This window comes from Aquarana catesbeiana, linkage group LG12, assembly GCF_042186555.1.
Source record: "Aquarana catesbeiana isolate 2022-GZ linkage group LG12, ASM4218655v1, whole genome shotgun sequence".
In the NCBI taxonomy this organism is placed as follows: Eukaryota; Metazoa; Chordata; class Amphibia; order Anura; family Ranidae; genus Aquarana; species Aquarana catesbeiana.
This window is the reverse complement of record NC_133335.1, coordinates 200,267,980-200,286,110: the sequence shown is the minus strand read 5'-3', so window position 1 is coordinate 200,286,110 and position 18,131 is coordinate 200,267,980. Positions and strand designations below refer to the sequence as shown.

The following is an 18,131-nucleotide window of genomic DNA, read 5'->3' as shown; positions in this document are numbered from 1 at the left end:
ATGTCTGGACAGTGCTGATTGGCCCTGTGCTCATCACATGCACCCTCCCAAGAAAAAAAAAAACTCTCTAGCAATACAAACTGAGCATGTGCAGCCTGTCCCCTGGCTCTGTAAATATCAGGTTATTTTCTGGAGACAGCGGAAGAAGAGGAGGATCAGAGAGACAGGATACAGGATATACACAATGCAAAGGTTTAACCTCTTAGGTTCCACAGTGAGCATAACAAGCATGCTTTACTGCATATACGCACTGATTTTTTCTGTTGTGGGTGTAGTAACCATTTAAGCAAAAGCCAATGTAGCAATACTTTTTTTGTGGCTGTCAGGATATGAGTCTTAAATGCAAATCAGTATTTTAAAATACCCTTGAGCTTAAGCCTCATACACACTACTAGTTTTTTTTTTTCGTTCAACCCAGCGGGTCGTTCAAACTGACATCTCAGGTCGGAGCCTCTGTACTAACAATGCAATGCATGGTTAGAACAGTGATCTCCCTTGCTGAGCTATTGTGTTCTGACAGGGGGACGGTCCCCCCACACCAAAACACTCTTGTCAGCTGTGATCGGGAGCTGGTCAGCAAACCTTTTTCGGTCATGGGGGGGTTGGCTTCTGTCAGACCGGCTGCGGTAAACATGGGCCGAATGTCGGCCAGTTTCTATTGATTTGCCTGCCAACAATTGGTCCTTGTGTGCTAGGTATTAGGTACAGAGTGACTGCTAAGGTTTATGGAAAGAGGCCTTTGGAGAAGGATGCATGAAAGTTAGTATACCTGTGATCCAGCTTTTGGGCTATTGGGAATGTCCACCATTAATGTTAAAACATGCCTGGTTCTGGGCATCCACAAAAGCAGGTGGTTAAGGCCAGGTACCACCTGGGTTATATAACTGGACACTACAGTATGTACCACCGAAGAAGAATTTTACAATAAGTTTCTACAATGTATGCTTTGCTGGAGCAGGACTTTGTCATACTCCAAATCTGTGCCCATTAAGTATGTTCCAGCTCAGTTCCCAGTTCAATCTCTCGTTTTCATATGTAATTGTGGTGCAAAGGGGTGAATTTTGACAGTAGCATACTTGAAGGGAGCTTGGAATATGGACTGTCTTTACACTTTAAATTTAAACGGAGTGATTGACAATTCATTGCTTGAGCCATGACTGGTGGGACAAATGTAATGCTTGTACTGTAGGTACCGAAAGATTTCAGAGTTTGGCAGGCAATATTTCTTTTGTAGAGTCAGGAAGGATTTTAGCTGTCTATTGTGAGCAGGTTATAGAAACTGAATATTCCCGATTTTATCCAGGATTTAAAACTACCTGGACATGGAACAATTTCACCCACAGGCTACTATGGAAAGAAAAAGCAATATGACCTCCCAGTATGAGTTCATATGATCTACCGCACTCCTTACAGCTGAAACAACTGTGGCACCACAGAATCAAGGAGAAGCCTTGTATTCTATTCAAAGAATGAAAGGCGTCCAACCCCCTATAAACAGAAATTGCAAATAGTATCCTCCTATGCATCCTTTATTGAGGCTAATAGGTCACCCTATACCCATGCTATAGTTCTGTAAGGGAGTTCTTAACGAGAAGACTTTTATATTGTATAAGCAATTCTCTTTGTCCTGCCTTCTCTGTTAAACAAAATGCAGGGATGTTTATTACCACAAACTTGTGATGCATCACAAGTTTGTGGCAAAAAAAAGTTCCTGTGTTTGGCATAACTTTGGTGTGCTGCTGAAGCTACTACTTTCTTCTCCCCTCCAAGTCATCAGGGTACTACGCCACACCACTCCATATGTGTTTATGTGACCTCTCTTGACCAGGGAAATCCAAAAACCACCAATCACAGAGAAGGCAGGACAAACAGAAAATTGCTTATACGATACAAAAGTCTACTCATTAAGGACCCCTTTGCAGAACTAAAGCATGGGTATAAGATGACCTATTAGCCTGAATAAAGGATGCATAGGGGGGTACTATTTGCCATTTCTGTTTATAGGGGGTTGAACTCCTTACATTCTGTGGATAGAGTACAAAGCTTTTCACTGTAATTAGTTTACTATGGTCGGAACTACAAGGCTCGGTGCCAAACCTTCATTAGAGGTTACTTGTACATGTTAATGGTAACAATAACTGTAAGCACAAAATACAGTGTAAAATAGTAGTAATGGTGAATACTATTACTGGGTCATCAGTCCATAATTAAATCATTAATCCAGAGATTTAAAAATACAATGATGGGATGGCAAGGACGGCTGCTGTCCTCAGAGAGCTGGCTCTGTATGCGGAAAGATAAGAGGGAGAACACCGGAAGCGCCACCTAAGCGTAGTATTAAAATTGGGGCTTTAATGGCAAGGTACACATATACAGTTACAAGAAGCAAGAAAAACATAAGCTCATCTGTACTGGTGGTCCCTGGAGGCTCCTCGTATCCGGAGCAGATTCCAGTGCGTGGCTGTGTTGATTGTAGGTCCGTAGCACGTCCTGTGGCCACCAGGAAGGTGACCAGAACCAACGTGGAACGCACGGAAGTGACATCACAGACCGCGGAATTACATCCAGGGGAGCTGTCACAGAAAGAGAGGATGGGCTTGCAGGCTACGCGCTCAGGCCTGGAGTGACAGTGTCCCAGCAGTGCTATTTATGTGTCCGCGCTGTGGAACAACAGATCCCGGCTAAGACATTGCACTAGGGATACAAACTACGACATCCATGGTCAACTCCTCTCACAGAAATTCCTCGATAAAGGCTATCCTACTTCACTTGTAGATGAGGCCTTTGAGAACTATTGCAGTCCACCCACTGGTTTTCGCATACCATCACCATCTGCTGCCAAACAACCCACAATATTCATCACACAATTTCATACCAAATAAAAAAAAATGGAAAAAATCCTAGCTGCACATTGGTCAATACTACTTGAAGATACCCATTTAACCACTTGAGCCCCGGACCATTATGCTGCCTAAGGACCAGAGGTCTTTTTCCAATTTGGCACTGCGTCGCTTTAACTGCTAATTGCGCGGTCATGCAATGCTGTACCCAAACGAAATTTGCGTCCTTTTCTTCCCACAAATAGAGCTTTCTTTTGATGGTATTTGATCACCTCTGCGGTTTTTATTTTTTGCGCTATAAACGGAAAAAGACCGAAAATTTTGAAAAAAAATGATATTTTCTACTTTTTGTTATAAAAAAAATCCAATAAACTAAATTTTAGTCATACATTTAGGCCAAAATGTATTCGGCCACATGTCTTTGGTAAAAAAAATGTCAATAAGCGTATATTTATTGGTTTGCGCAAAAGTTATAGCGTCTACAAACTAGGGTACATTTTCTGGAATTTACACAGCTTTTAGTTTATGACTGCCTATCTCATTTCTTGAGGTGCTAAAATGGCAGGGCAGTACAAAACCCCCCCAAATGACCCCATTTTGGAAAGTAGACACCCCAAGGAAATTGCTGAGAGGCATGTTGAACCCATTGAATATTTATTTTTTTTGTCCCAAGTGATTGAAAAATGACAAAAAAAAAAAAAAAAAAAAATATTTACAAAAAGTCGTCACTAAATGATATATTGCTCACACAGGCCATGGGCCTATGTGGAATTGCACCCCAAAATACATTTAGCTGCTTCTCCTGAGTATGGGGATACCACATGTGTGGGACTTTTTGGGAGCCTAGCCGCGTACGGGGCCCCGAAAACCAATCACCGCCTTCAGGATTTCTAAGGGTGTAAATTTTTGCTTTCACTCTTCACTGCCTATCACAGTTTCGGAGGCCATGGAATGCCCAGGTGGCACAAAACCCCCCAAAATGACCCCATTTTGGAAAGTAGACACCCCAAGCTATTTGCTGAGAGGCATATTGAGTCCATGGAATATTTTATATTTTGACACAAGTTGCGGGAAAGTGACACTTTTTTTTTTTTTTTTTTTTCATAAAGTTGTCACTAAATGATATATTGCTCACACAGGCCATGGGCATATGTGGAATTGCACCCCAAAATACATTTAGCTGCTTCTCCTGAGTATGGGGATACCACATGTGTGGGACTTTTTGGGAGCCTAGCCGCGTACTGGACCCCGAAAACCAATCACTGCCTTCAGGATTTCTAAGGGTGAAAATTTTTGATTTCACTCTTTACTGCCTATCACAGTTTCGGAGGCCATGGAATGCCCAGGTGGCACAAAACCCCCCCAAATGACCCCATTTTGGAAAGTAGACACCCCAAGCTATTTGCTGAAAGGCATGGTGAGTATTTTGCAGCTCTCATTTGTTTTTGAAAATGAAGAAAGACAAGAAAAAACATTTTTTTTTTTTCTTTTTTCAATTTTCAAAACTTTGTGACAAAAAGTGAGGTCTGCAAAATACTCACTATACCTCTCAGCAAATAGCTTGGGGTGTCTACTTTCCAAAATGGGGTCATTTGTGGGGGTTTTGTGCCACCTGGGCATTCCATGGCCTCCGAAACTGTGATAGGCAGTGAAGAGTGAAATCAAAAATTCACGCCCTTAGAAAGCCTGAAGGCGGTGCTTGGTTTTCGGGGTCCCGTACGCGGCTAGGCTCCCAAAAAGTCTCACACATGTGGTATCCCCGTACTCAGGAGAAGCAGCAGAATGTATTTTGGGGTGTAATTTCACATATTTCCATGGCATGTTTGAGCAATATATCATTTAGTGACAACTTTGTGCAAAAAAAAAAAAAAAAAAAAAAAAATTTGTCTCTTTCCCGCAACTTGTGTCGCAATATAAAATATTCCATGGACTCGACATGCCTCTCAGCAAATAGCTTGGGGTGTCTACTTTCCAAAATGGGGTCATTTGGGGGGGTTTTGAACTGTCCTGGCATTTTATGCACAACATTTAGAAGCTTATGTCACACATCACCCACTCTTCTAACCACTTGAAGACAAAGCCCTTTCTGACACTTATTGTTTACATGAAAAAGTTTTTTTTTTTTGCAAAAAAATTACTTTGAACCCCCAAACATTATATATTTTTTTAAAGCAAATGCCCTACAGATTAAAATGGTGGGTGTTTCATTTTTTTTTTTCACACAGTAATTGCGCAGCGATTTTTCAAACGCATTTTTTGGGGAAAAAACACACTTTTTTTAATTTTAATGCACTAAAACACGCTATATTGCCCAAATGTTTGATGAAATAAAAAAGATGATCTTAGGCCGAGTACATGGATACCAAACATGACATGCTTTAAAATTGCGCACAAACGTGCAGTGGCAACAAAATAAATACATGTTTAAAAGCCTTCAAAAGCCTTTACAGGTTACCACTTTAGATTTACAGAGGAGGTCTACTGGAAAAATTACTGCACTCGATCTGGCCTTCGCGGTGATACCTCACATGCATGGTGCAATTGCTGTTTATGTTTGACGACAGACCGCCGCTTGCGTTCGCCTTAGCGCGAGAGCAGGGGGCGACAGGGGTGTTTTTTTTTTTTGTTTTTTTTTTCTTTATTATTTTTTTGCTTTTTTAATCTTACTTTTAAACTGTTCCTTTCATATTTTTTTTTTTAATCATTTTTATTGTTATCTCGGGGAATGTAAATATCCCCTATGATAGCAATAGGTAGTGACAGGTACTCTTTTTTGAAAAAATTGTGGTCTATTAGACCCTAGATCTCTCCTCTGCCCTCAAAGCATCTGACCACACCAAGATCGGTGTGATAAAATGCTTCCCCAATTTCCCAATGGCGCTATTTACATCTGGCGAAATCTAAGTCATGAAATACTCGTAGCTTCCGGTTTCTTAGGCCATAGAGATGTTTGGAGCCACTCTGGTCTCTGATCAGCTCTATGGTCAGCTGGCTGAATCACCGGCTGCATTCTCAGGTTCCCTGTTGAGACAGGAGAGCCAGAGAAAAACACGGAAGACGGTGGGGGGGGGGGGGGCATTCCCTCCCACGGCTTGTAAAAGCAGTCTAGAGGCTAATTAGCCGCTAGGATTGCTTTTACATGAAAGCCGACCGCTGGCTGAAAAGAATGATACCAAGATGATACCTAAACCTGCAGGCATCATTCTGGTATAACCACTCAAAGTCGTGAATGGCGTACCTGAAGACAAAAAAATGGTTAACAATGGTTAACAATAAAGCACAGTAAACAGTAAAGTATAAATAATTACATACCTGAAAAACAAACATGATAAAACATAATAACAATAACAATAACAATAAAACATTGCAGAATAGAATACAGTAAAAAAGAGCAGAACAATAGAGAGAGAGAATAGAGAGAGAGAGAACAATAAAACAACAACTATTTTTTTTTATTTCATATTTTTTTTTTTTTTTACACTTTTTTTGTAACTAACTTTTATAACGGTAACCGGTTCCAGGTTCGGGTCTCTCAAAATGCGATGGCATCTTGGGAGACCCTGTGAAAGTGTGCCTAGTCTGTGCAATGCTGTACCCTACGCTAATACTCAACTAGTGAATGGTAGCGTTCAAAACATTCACCAATGCAAAGACCAGGATTGTCAGGACAGGAGGGACAATAATAGCGGGTGTCACGCCTATATCCGCGCTTGCTGCAGACACGACATCTTTTTGGGGGGGTTCGTTGGGTAGGGGTACTCGGGAGTACATAAAAATGCCTCTCATGCAGCCGACTGCATTTGGTTGGGGATGTGAATGGGGGAAGTACGGGCGCTGCAGAAGCGGTGGGTTCCCAATTAGGATTGGCGAATGCAGCAGGAAGGGCATTATGGGCACGATGGGCCTGTGTTTGTCTTTTTGGTGGCAGCGGGACACTACTTGTGCTTGCCACCTCACCAGCTTGAACTGCACTTATGGGACTCGCCACGTCACCACGTGTTACTGCAGTGCTGGTTTGACTACGACCGGGGTGTACTAGGCCGCTGGCACTTGCCAGTTCACCAAAACGCTACCAAAAAACGTTAGCGATCGCAGGGATCAGGCCTGACTCTGCGAACGCTGCAGTTATGCGTTTAGTGTTTTGTAAGTGTCAGTGATCGATCGATACTGCACTTGGGTGGGCTGGGCCGGGCCGGGCGGAGGGGCAAAACGCAGGTGCTAGCAGGTATCTGGGCTGATCCCGCTAACACTGCGTTTTTGGGAACCCTAAACTGCTGGTGACGCTAGTATAGATCTGATCGGATCAGATATTGATCCGTTCAGATACTATACCACTAAGGGAGGCGTATGCTGCGTGCGTGGGTGTTAGTGGTACTGGCGCTAACCTGACGCTGCCTGGGGCTGGTGCTTGCCAGTTCACCAAAACGCTACAAAAAAAACTGTTAGCGATCGCAGGGATCAGGCCTGACTCTGCGAACGCTGCAGTTATGCGTTTAGTGTTTTGTAAGTGTCAGTGATCGATCGATACTGCACTTGGGTGGGCTGGGCTGGGCCGGGCGGAGGGGCAAAACGCAGGTGCTAGCAGGTATCTGGGCTGATTCCGCTAACACTGCGTTTTTGGGAACCCTAAACTGCTGGGGACGCTAGTATAGATCTGATCGGATCAGATATTGATCCGTTCAGATACTATACCACTAAGGGAGGTGTACGGTGCGTGCGTGGGTGTTAGCGGTACTGGCGCTAACCTGATGCCTGGGGCTGGTGCTTGCCAGTTCACCAAAATGCTACCAAAAAAACTGTTAGCGATCGCAGGGATCAGGCCTGACTCTGCGAACGCTGCAGTTATGCGTTTAGTGTTTTGTAAGTGACAGTGATCGATCGATACTGCACTTGGGTGGGCTGGGCGGAGGCACAAAACGCAGGTGCTAGCAGGTATCTGGGCTGATCCCGCTAACACTGCGTTTTTGGGAACCCTAAACTGCTGGGGACGCTAGTATAGATCTGATTGGATCAGATATTGATCCGATCAGATACTATACCACTAAGGGAGGCGTATGCTGCATGCGTGGGTGTTAGCGGTACTGGCGCTAATCTGACGCTGCCTGGGGCGACGCATATCACCGCCGGGCGATCAGGGGGCTAAACCTTTATTTGGTAATAAACGGCGGGTGCCCTGACACTATAAAAAATAAACGAACTAACCAGCGTCACCCGTAACGGTTATACGTTGATCAGTGGTGAAAGGGTTAACTAGGGGGCAATCAAGGGGTTAAAACATTTATTAGGTAGTATATGGGGGTCCCTGACGCTATAAAACGCTGACGGCGAACCTAAATATTTACCTCACTAACTAGCGTCACCAGCGACACTAATACAGCGATCAGAAAAATGATCGCTTAGTGACACTGGTGACAGGGGGTGATCAAGGGGTTAAAACTTTATTAGGGGGGGTTAGGGGGGTATCCTAGACCTAAAGGGGGGTAATACTCACTGTCCCAACACTGTAACTGTCACAAACTGACACTATGCAGTAATCAGAAAAAAAAAAAAAAAAAAACAAAAAAAACTGCTGGTGTCAGTTTGTGACGGGGGGGGGGGGGGGTGATTGGGGGGGGATCGGGGGGCGATCGGGGGGGGGATCGGGGTGTTTTGTGTGCCTGGCATGTTCTACTGTGTGTGTGTGTGTTGGTGCACTCACATAGATGTCTTCTCTCCTCGGGCCGGAACGGAAAATACCGACCCGAGGGGAGATGACATCACTTCCTTTGCTGCTGTTTAGCATACAGCAGCAAAGGAGTGTTTTCATTGGCCGGCGGCGATCGCGAGGGGGGGGCCACGAACGGATGGTCTCCCCCTCATCACCGATCGCCGCTGGACAAAAGACGACCGCCTCGGGCACCGGGGGGGGGTCCGATCGGACCCCCCACCCGCGGAAGGCAAATCACGTACCCTGTACGTGATTTTGCCTGTCCGTGCCACTTTGCCGACGTACATCGGCGTGAGGCGGTCGTCAAGTGGTTAAAGACTACAGTTGCTACTAAACCTAAAATAGCATATAGGAAAGCCAGAAACATCAAAAGCAAAATTGCCCCGAGTAAAATTAAGCCCACTCATTCTACCTCAGCACCACTGGTTCTCATCCCATTAGTGGGGATGTATCAGTGTAAAAAACCTCTTTGCTTGACATGTCTATTCGTTGACCACGGCCAAAAAACTTTTACAGTAAAAGGGAAAAACTACACACTAAAAGAATTCTATAACTGTTCCACGGACTATGTTATATATTGTCTCACGTGTCCGTGTCGACTGTTTTATGTTGGAAGAACCATTAGGGCCCTTAGAGCATGCTTTGGTGAACACGGGCACTTCATTGAAAAGGGCCGTGATCATCATAGTGTTCCTAAACACTTTCTAATATATAATAACTAACCCACAACTGGTCTCAGGGTGTGGATCATTGAGTCTATCCCGGGGTCGTTTCCTGCAGCCGAACAATATAAACGTCTGTGCCAGCAGGAAATGTTTTGGATTTATTTTTTGGGTACTTTGACACCAGGGGGGTTGAATGAGGACATTGAGGTACACACTGTGTTGTGAGCCTCGTTTGCCCCATGAGACCCTCTTTGTAAATCATAGAGATATATACTTTTTACTCCTATATCTATATGTATACATCCATTCGATTAACATCCCAATGTCTTCTTTTGTAGCAGACCCATCACATCCACAATACAGCCATGACTTACAACCATAGTAAATACAGTACCATTAAGGCCCATATGGCTGTTATTATAGTTGTACTTTATATGTTTCTAATTTCCTATGTTTCCATTCATCCATATGCTGGGTATGCACGTGCATGTATATGTGTTTACGTATGCATGCGCGTGTATGGGTATGTATGTACGCACACGCAGATATACATATATGTGTGTGTGTGTGTGTGTGTGTGCATATGGTCCAGCTTTGCACAAGCATGATCCCTTTTCTGCAGGCTGGGTATCAATGTGTGCGTCTTTGAAGCATCCATGGTTTCCACCAGTGCGGGGCATCTGCGACTAATTCCAATGACACACCAACTTTCATATTGCTGTACGTGTTTCTAGCCCCTCACCCAGGAATTTAATACTCTGTTTCCAGTAGCTGAGTACCAGCCCTAACACTTGCCAATAAGACTTGTTTTTTCATTCACGAGTTTGTTTTAATAAGTTGTAATCATGTCGTGTTATTATTGTTGAGCTACATGAACATGTTCCAATGAATTTTCCTCTATTTTTAATCATTCATTTTTTAATTCTTGTTAATTGATTATTAACTTTTAATCATTGATTCTTAATTATCATTCTATATTTGATTTATTTGTAATTTATGTCACAATGTCTGCCAGTTTTTTTAATTTGGTCCTGATACACTAGCACCATTGTAATTATTCACAATCATTTGCTTTCCGAGTATGACTGTTTACAGATATATCCGCTCTGGGATCTGTTGCTCCATAGCGCGTACACATAAATAGCAATGCTGGGACTCTGTCACTCCAGGCCAATTTAAGGAGCTGATGCTTTGAGCGCGTAGCCTGCAAGCCCATCTTCTCCTTCTGTGAAAGCTTCCCCGGATGTGATCCTGCGGTCTGTGACATCACTTCTGTGCGTTCCACGCTGGTGTCCTTCCTGGTGGCCACAGGACGTGCTGCAGACCTACAATCAACAAAGCCATGCACTGAAACCTGCTACGGATACGAGGTGCCCCCCGGGACCACCAATACAGACGAGCTTATGTTTTTCTTGCTTCTTGTAAGTGTATATGCGTACCTTGCCATTAAAGCCCTAGTTTTAGTACTACACTTATAGGGCGTACACATACGGACTTTGTTCGGACATTCTGACAACAAAATCCTAGGATTTTTTCCGACGGATGTTGGCTCAAACTTGTTTTGTCTACACACGGTCGCACAAAGTTGTCGGAAAATCCGATCGTTCTAAACGCGGTGACGTAAAACACGTACGTCGGGACTATAAACGGGGCAGTGGCCAATAGCTTTCATCACTTTATTTATTCTGAGCATGCGTGGCACTTTGTCCGTCGGATTTGTGTACACACGATCGGAATTTCCGACAACGGATTTTGTTGTCGGAAAATTTTATCTCCTGCTCTCCAACTTTGTGTGTCGGAAAATCCGATGGAAAATGTCGGATGGAGCCTACACACGGTCGGAATTTCCAACAACACGCTCCGATCGGACATTTTCCATCGGAAAATCCGACCGTGTGTACGGGGCATTAGGTGGAACTTTCAGTGTCCTGCCTTTTATGTTACTTGTACATGTACACGACCAGGGCCGTCTTTAATATTGATTGGACCCTGTGCAAATGTTTTCTTGGGCACCCCCATACAATTTTGCTCTCCGCCTGCTCTGAGACATACAATAAATAGCAGCTAGAATTAAAATCAGTTTACTGTATCAGATCAGGCAGCGATTGCGATTGGTTGCCAGAGGTTACAGTGTATCATTACCGCTTACTTACAGCACAGATTACGGCTCACTGATTAGTTGCTAGATGTTACAGCACATGATTTCTGCTTGTTGATTGGTTGCTAGAGATTACTGTACAGTAATACTGCTCACTGATTGGTTGCTAGAGGTTACAGCACATCATCTCCTCACTGCAGGGGGCATGATATACATATGAATGCCGCCTTTATTTACATATCTTTATGCCGCTGGATGCAGCTATTTACATATGAATGCTGCTGCTATTTACATGTGAATGCTGGTTATTTACATGTAAACACAGGGTCTGCGGTTGAGTCATCTGTACACAACAATAGGGCAGAGCTGGGCAGCATTAGTGCCAGCACTTCACACTGAGATATCAGGACACAGCAAGGGACTAAAACTTCAAGGGACAAGGGAATTTAAACTGGGATAGTTGGCTAGTATGAGGCAGCTGCTTTGGGCCCCACAACAATTACAGGACCCAGGGCAGCTGCCCCTTTTGCCCTGCCTTAAAGACAGCCCTGTACATGACCAGTGTAGAACAGATGTCCCAACCTTAACCAATGGTTGCCAGGCCATTCCATACTCCACTCCAACCCATACCGTTAATTCCTATTAATGGAGACCGCATACAGAATGGAGTAAAAAATGGCCGTAGCAGCCTCTTTATTAACAAATACACTTAATATTAACATAAACGATAAAAAAACATTTGTTAAACAAAACATCAGTCACTAATCACGTTGGTCTTTGAAGGCACCCCAAACTATAGTATGTTCAATAATGCACTGCGGTACCCCATAAAACACACTGGCTTGGAGACAACACACTAACCGCAGTACAGCCATTAACATATTCCAGCTAAACCGATGTTAGCTGGAATACACCAGAGGAATCCATACCACCAATGGGTCCCGAACCCTTCCTTATCCTAGGTTTTCATTCGCCAGCAAAGACCAACAACCGCCAGCTGCCATGACATCCTTAATCCGCTGCTCCCAACGGGAGAACTGACCAAAACAGGAAGGGTGGGTGGGAAGTTGCTGCCTGCGTCCATCGAGCTCCACTGGATGCCAGGGCTGAAACCATCCCTCCTTAAAGACCCTTAACCCCTTCCAACCAACGGGCTATCCCCCAATCACGTAAGCCCTCTCTTATCCACCCCTACGTGTCCTGTCCCCCTGTTTCCCCCCGTCATGCCTGCCCTACACTTTTTTTTTTCTTCCCCCCGGGTCTCACTTGACCATACTTTGGCTTTACTGCTTTACATATGTAATTTCTTCCTTTGACCAATTCTCAATGTTGTTGTTATGATGGAATATGTGACTTATTACACCAAACCCTCACCCATTCTGGTATAATTGGCTTCAGAAAATGTATTGGGCAGGCCCTCATTGAATAGTTGAGTTATTTCTTTTTTTCATGCCTATGCTTCTTAGCAGTCATATTAATTCCCCATACAGAGCTGCCATTGTATGTGCAGTGTGCACAGAACTGAAGAGACACAGAGAATGTAGTTAGTAGAGCTGTCATAAAAGGGACTGAAAAAAAGCTTTGTGCTCCCAGCTTTGTCGAAGTCATGTGTTCTCCCGGGGAAAATCTGTAAGCTAAAAGGTAAAAAACATACTAAAATAAAACCCTCTTAATTTGTTATCTATCACCCCACTGCAAGTATATATTTACCGTTATAAAAGAAACATTGACATTACTGGATATGCTAGTATGTGTTCATTTAAAAAAATGTGCATTTTCTATTATTAGGAAGCATAAGCTTTTAAATATGATTAAAGCATAACTAAAGGCATAACAAATATAACACCATCAAATGTAATAGCCCATTAAAAGATCAAATAGCAAAACCGGTGTTTGCTGCAATATTCACCTTTATTTCAGAGATTTGTCTGCAGTAATTTTCTGCCACTAGATGTCCTCAGTTTGATGGCCAGCATTATTCAACCCACTTCCTCTGAAACCAGGTCATCCTGGACACACCTTACCATGCAGTAAACCTATATTTCACATTGTTTCTGTACAATGCATCTGTGGTTTGAAAGGCTAAAAGTTTTTTTTTACCTTAATGTATTACCTGCATTAAGCTAAAAAACACCCCAATATCTTTCCTAGCCCGTCAATAATGATAATAGGTGATGTGGAGCTAAATCCAAAAAATGTGCAAAACAATGATGTGAAAAATATAAATTAAATATAATGCATGTTTATATTTTATATATATTTTTTCCTGATGGGATCCAGTCACTTTTTGGATTTATTGGTTTGGATTTATGTACGAGATTCATTAGTGATTTATAAATAGGGATATCCACACCTATTTTTGTTGTAGCGATGGTTCATCATAACCTTTGGTACACATTATGATGGTAGATTAATTGCTATTGACACAATTATTATTTGGATTTTCGTGTAGAATCTCCATTTACGTGGTTGTTTCACATTATTATTTGATTATTTATTGATTTTTCACATCATTGTTTTGCACATTTTTTGGATTTAGCGCCACATCACCTATTATCATTACTGACAGTTATTGCGTGGTGTGGGAACACCTTTAGGGTGGCAGCTTTATCACCTATATTTATTATTTTATTTACAGTCTAGTTGGTGGTTTGCGCACTAGTATGCATTATTATTTTCAATCTTTCCTAGCCCCCCTCCCCACCCCTTCCCTAAACCCCTGGTTCTTGTTACCACTCCCTTCACTTCCTTCCTGCTCTCAAATGAAACACTGTCAGTTGTGACAGCACTAGGCCTTGCCACTGTGTAAATGGGGGTAGAAAGCACACAGAATGTTCATGCTGAGCACAGAAAGGTGGTTTCTCATCTTCTTCCTGATTGGGTTCCAGAGTTTGGAGACTTCAAAGAGCATAGGGAGGGTGGAAGCTTGCAACCCAATGTCCAGGTCTTGGCAGGGACCAGGAGGGTGTATTTATAGGTGCACACAGCTTTTATAATCACAGGTTTGGCCACAGCTTGGGGCTCTATACAAGAGACAGGTGTGCTTTGTCCAGGAGACTGGCCTGCTCCATTGGGGGAACAGGTGTGCTTACTTCTGGGCTGGTGTGGCTCCCTCTCGCTGTGGTGTGTCTGATGGTGACACTGCATTTCCGGTATTGGGGGCTGCGACGTGCACAGGGGAGGTTGACTTGACCTCCTGTTATCCTCACCTGTCCCTATGGGCGGGTGGGGCCACCTGCACATCGGCGTCATGTTTTCCACGCCCATCATGTGATGACCTCACATCTTTGGGGCTGTGTGGAACATCCCGGATGGACGAGTGGTGGTTGTCCCGCTCACCCGGTCTCCTGGGTTGGCGGGTTTGGTGTCTGCCTATCGCCATCTGTACATGAGGCTGGGGGCGGAGCTTCCGTGACCGCTGTGGGTATATCTTGATGCTCGGCGCGGCTGCAGCTTGCACTTGTGTTTTGTTGGTCTGTGGTTATGGTCAGAGGTTTGTGAGTGTACCTACATGCCTGGGACTTATTACATCCACTCAGGTAACATTTTTCATTTAATTTGTTCCTCCCACTCAATACTTGTTGTGTATGTTTTATCATCTTACTACACACAATATCATTTACTTAGTATTGTTTGTTCACACACTTACCCACATATATTTTGGTTGAATTTCCATTATATATCAATTAGTGCTTGCACTTTTTCACAGCCCTGCCCTTAATCATACGTCATTACAATGATTTATAAATCACCTATCATATTCCATATTAGAAACCCACTTTATTTGATATACATATATCCCATCTTTTATTATTTATTATTTTTTATTTTTATTTTAAATACAACCCCCCTTTTGGTCATTTTTTAGGGTTAGAGATTACCGTCTGATGCTTAGTCTGTTTTCAGTAGCTTACTCATGTATCCTTATATACATTTCTTCTAGATATGGTTATGGACATACCCAGACCACCAACCATATGCCCCCTGCAGTCCGTGCTGTGCATCCTGGTCCTTCCTGCTGCGATTTCTGGTTGCCACGCCCCCTCAGCCCCCAAACCGGCGTTGCTTATTGCCGCCATTTTGACACCCAGCGGTTTGGTGATCTGGTCCAGCCGAGTGGTAAGTACGAGGTCGTTGTTCCACTGACCTCCCTTGCCAATTACATCCTTACCTCGATTTATTTAGTTATTTATATACTCTTATCATTTTTCAATATCCTTGTTATAGACACATGAATTATGCATCGGCCCCTGATGAGCGAGATAAGACTCGCGAAACGCGTAGGGTACCATCGATGCCACGTGTATGCCCATTATGTTGGGTATCTGAAGCTGGTCATACAATGGTTATATATACTGCTGCAATTTATGCATGTGTATTATGTATTATGTATTTTACCAATTCGGATGATGTATGTGCAATTTTTGTTTATCAGCAATTCATCATGTATATTGCTTTTTATGGATGTATAAATTAAGTGTATAAATTAAGTGTAATGAATTGTAGTTGTTTTTTTACTTATGCTTGAAACTAGGCCACTATGCCGGGTACGCACATTCATTGCTGTTCCCAGTTGTTTATATAGCATTCTGTGATCAATAAAACATTTTTATTGCACTTATTGTGGAAGTGTCCCAAATCTCTCCCACCTCATTTAAAGTCCCAGGGCTGCCTTCCCTTTTCTTGCTCAAAAGCCAGAAGGTCTCAGGCTAGGAGACAAGAGGGCTTCATGCAGGTGCCAGGAAACTCCTCTACTGAGAGGCCATGGAGTGGGTCCATGCAGCAGGGGCCTGCAACTAGAGAAAAAGCTGCAGCCGGTGTACATGAGCACAAGTGTGCTGCTAGTCGGTCTGGAGGACCAAGGCAAATGGCCTGAGCAGCGGTGCTGTGAAGAGAAGGAGCCAGGAGGCTTGTTATTATTTTGGTATTTTCCTGTTTTTGCTTTGAATGCTTGACTAGGGTATAAAAGATGCTTTGTGCTTGTAATTGCTAGACCACCACTCCACCACTAACCTTTTCCTAAAAAAAAACACATGAAACCCATAATGGAGTTTAATGACCATAGCAGCCTTTTATTAACAAAATACAAATAACATATGAACATATTAACATATGCAACATTTGAACATCCAGTACAGTCTGACAAATAGGAATCACAAGGTCCTTGTGGGCATCTACTTCTAGTACCTGCGTAACCACTGCAAATTTTTAGGCCTTCAACTGCAACAAACACAGACTCAGGGACAAGCAACTGTTCGCAAATAGTACCAACCATAATAATGGAAACTGTACCCAGAACGGATGCCTACAAATGTACATATTTTTCCATAATCAAACCTTTAGAAGGACCTTGTACCCTGCCATCTGCCACAAGATCCCGCTCCAACCAAACCAAACAAAAACCCCCACTAAACACAATACTGGCAGGAGGGCGGTCAGTCGTCCCAAGCATGCTCTCCTCCAACTTCAGACTTCAAAGACCCTCCTACAGATCCCCTTTCTGCAGCCCCACCTACTACCGCCCACCCCACCAATCATGTAAATACTATTTGAATAATGCTTTAAACTGACCAATAGCCCCTTTTCCATACCAAACCCCATCTAACCCTGTCATGGCGGCCCTTCATTCATGCTTTTCCCTTTCTAACTCTGGGCCTATCTTTATAAAGTTGAAACCTTTGTGTCAGGATCCTGATGTAAAGAACGTTATTTTTAAATAAAAAGTAGGCCAACAAGCCCTGAAACCCAGTTCTGACTATCGAGCACTACAATTGAGTTAGATTCTCCAATATCACACAGTCAAACTCCTTGGAGGTGGAAGAGGGGTGGGATACCAGCCCTGTGTGTGTCTATAGACACACGCAGCCTGGCTCAGGAGTTTGCATGAACAGGTGCCTCCATATCAAGGAAGCACCTGGAGCAGGGGGACAGTGACAGCGCCAGCAGAGGACTGCCAGAAGGGTAGAAGATGGTGCATTCTATGCAATATCGTTGTGCAGTAGCTAAGTATGACCTCGTTTTTTATCTTTTTTTTAAACACTAGACTTTAATATCTCTTTAATAAAAAAAAATGGCTATCCAAAAGATGTTTTTTGGGATCTGTCCTTATACCATTTTCATATTAAATGAATAGGCATCTGGAGGTATGGTTAGTTTATGATTGGCTGGACCATCCTGTCCCTATACAGAATAAGCCCAAGAGTCCTGGTCTTCATATGCCCTACATACATACTAAAGAATTCTGTTGTAACACAGCTCCCGCTGGCAGCAACATCTCTCACACCTGGCATAAAATAACATGTTATTTGGAAGTCTGTTATAAGAAAAAAAAAAGCTTTCCAAAAACTGTTATACAGCCTGAATTGTGGTTTTAAGCGCTTTGCGGTCCCTGGTTATAAGATGCGATCCTAATAAGAATATCTCAGCGTGCTGCTCGGTTCAGCCTATTTCACAGTGAGATTTCCATCACCCCACAACAGACACACAATTCAAACCTTTATCTCCTAATAAAATTATTTCCTTTATCTGCTGAAACAAATTATTTCCCACTAAAGGGTTCTTCTCTTTTCCCTCCTCCGCAGTTGTCTGTCCCAGTAAATTATTAATCAGGAGATCGGTGGCTGGAGAGCAGAGTGATATATTTAATGCGTTTCTGCGGGTCCCCGCTGATACAAATACTAGCGGTTGTCACTAGATTTTCGGTCCTGCGTCTGCTTGATGGTAACTTTCTGCATTAAATCTGTCTCCTTGCTTGTTGCATTTAAATAGTGGTGTCACGAAACCTCTAGATTGTGAGCCCAAGGGCAAAACTTGTAATTGGG

At 43.2% G+C, this 18,131-nt stretch overlaps 1 long non-coding RNA gene across 1 annotated transcript in view; it reads left to right on the top strand.

Annotated features, from left to right (window-relative positions):
* Positions 1 to 15,356, top strand: part of LOC141113420 (uncharacterized) — a 223,444-nt gene extending 208,088 nt beyond the window's left edge. The window contains exon 4 of the long non-coding RNA XR_012236774.1: positions 15,254 to 15,356. This is a non-coding gene — a long non-coding RNA (uncharacterized lncRNA). The remainder of the gene's footprint in view (positions 1 to 15,253) is intronic.
* Positions 15,357 to 18,131: the final 2,775 nt, after the last annotated feature.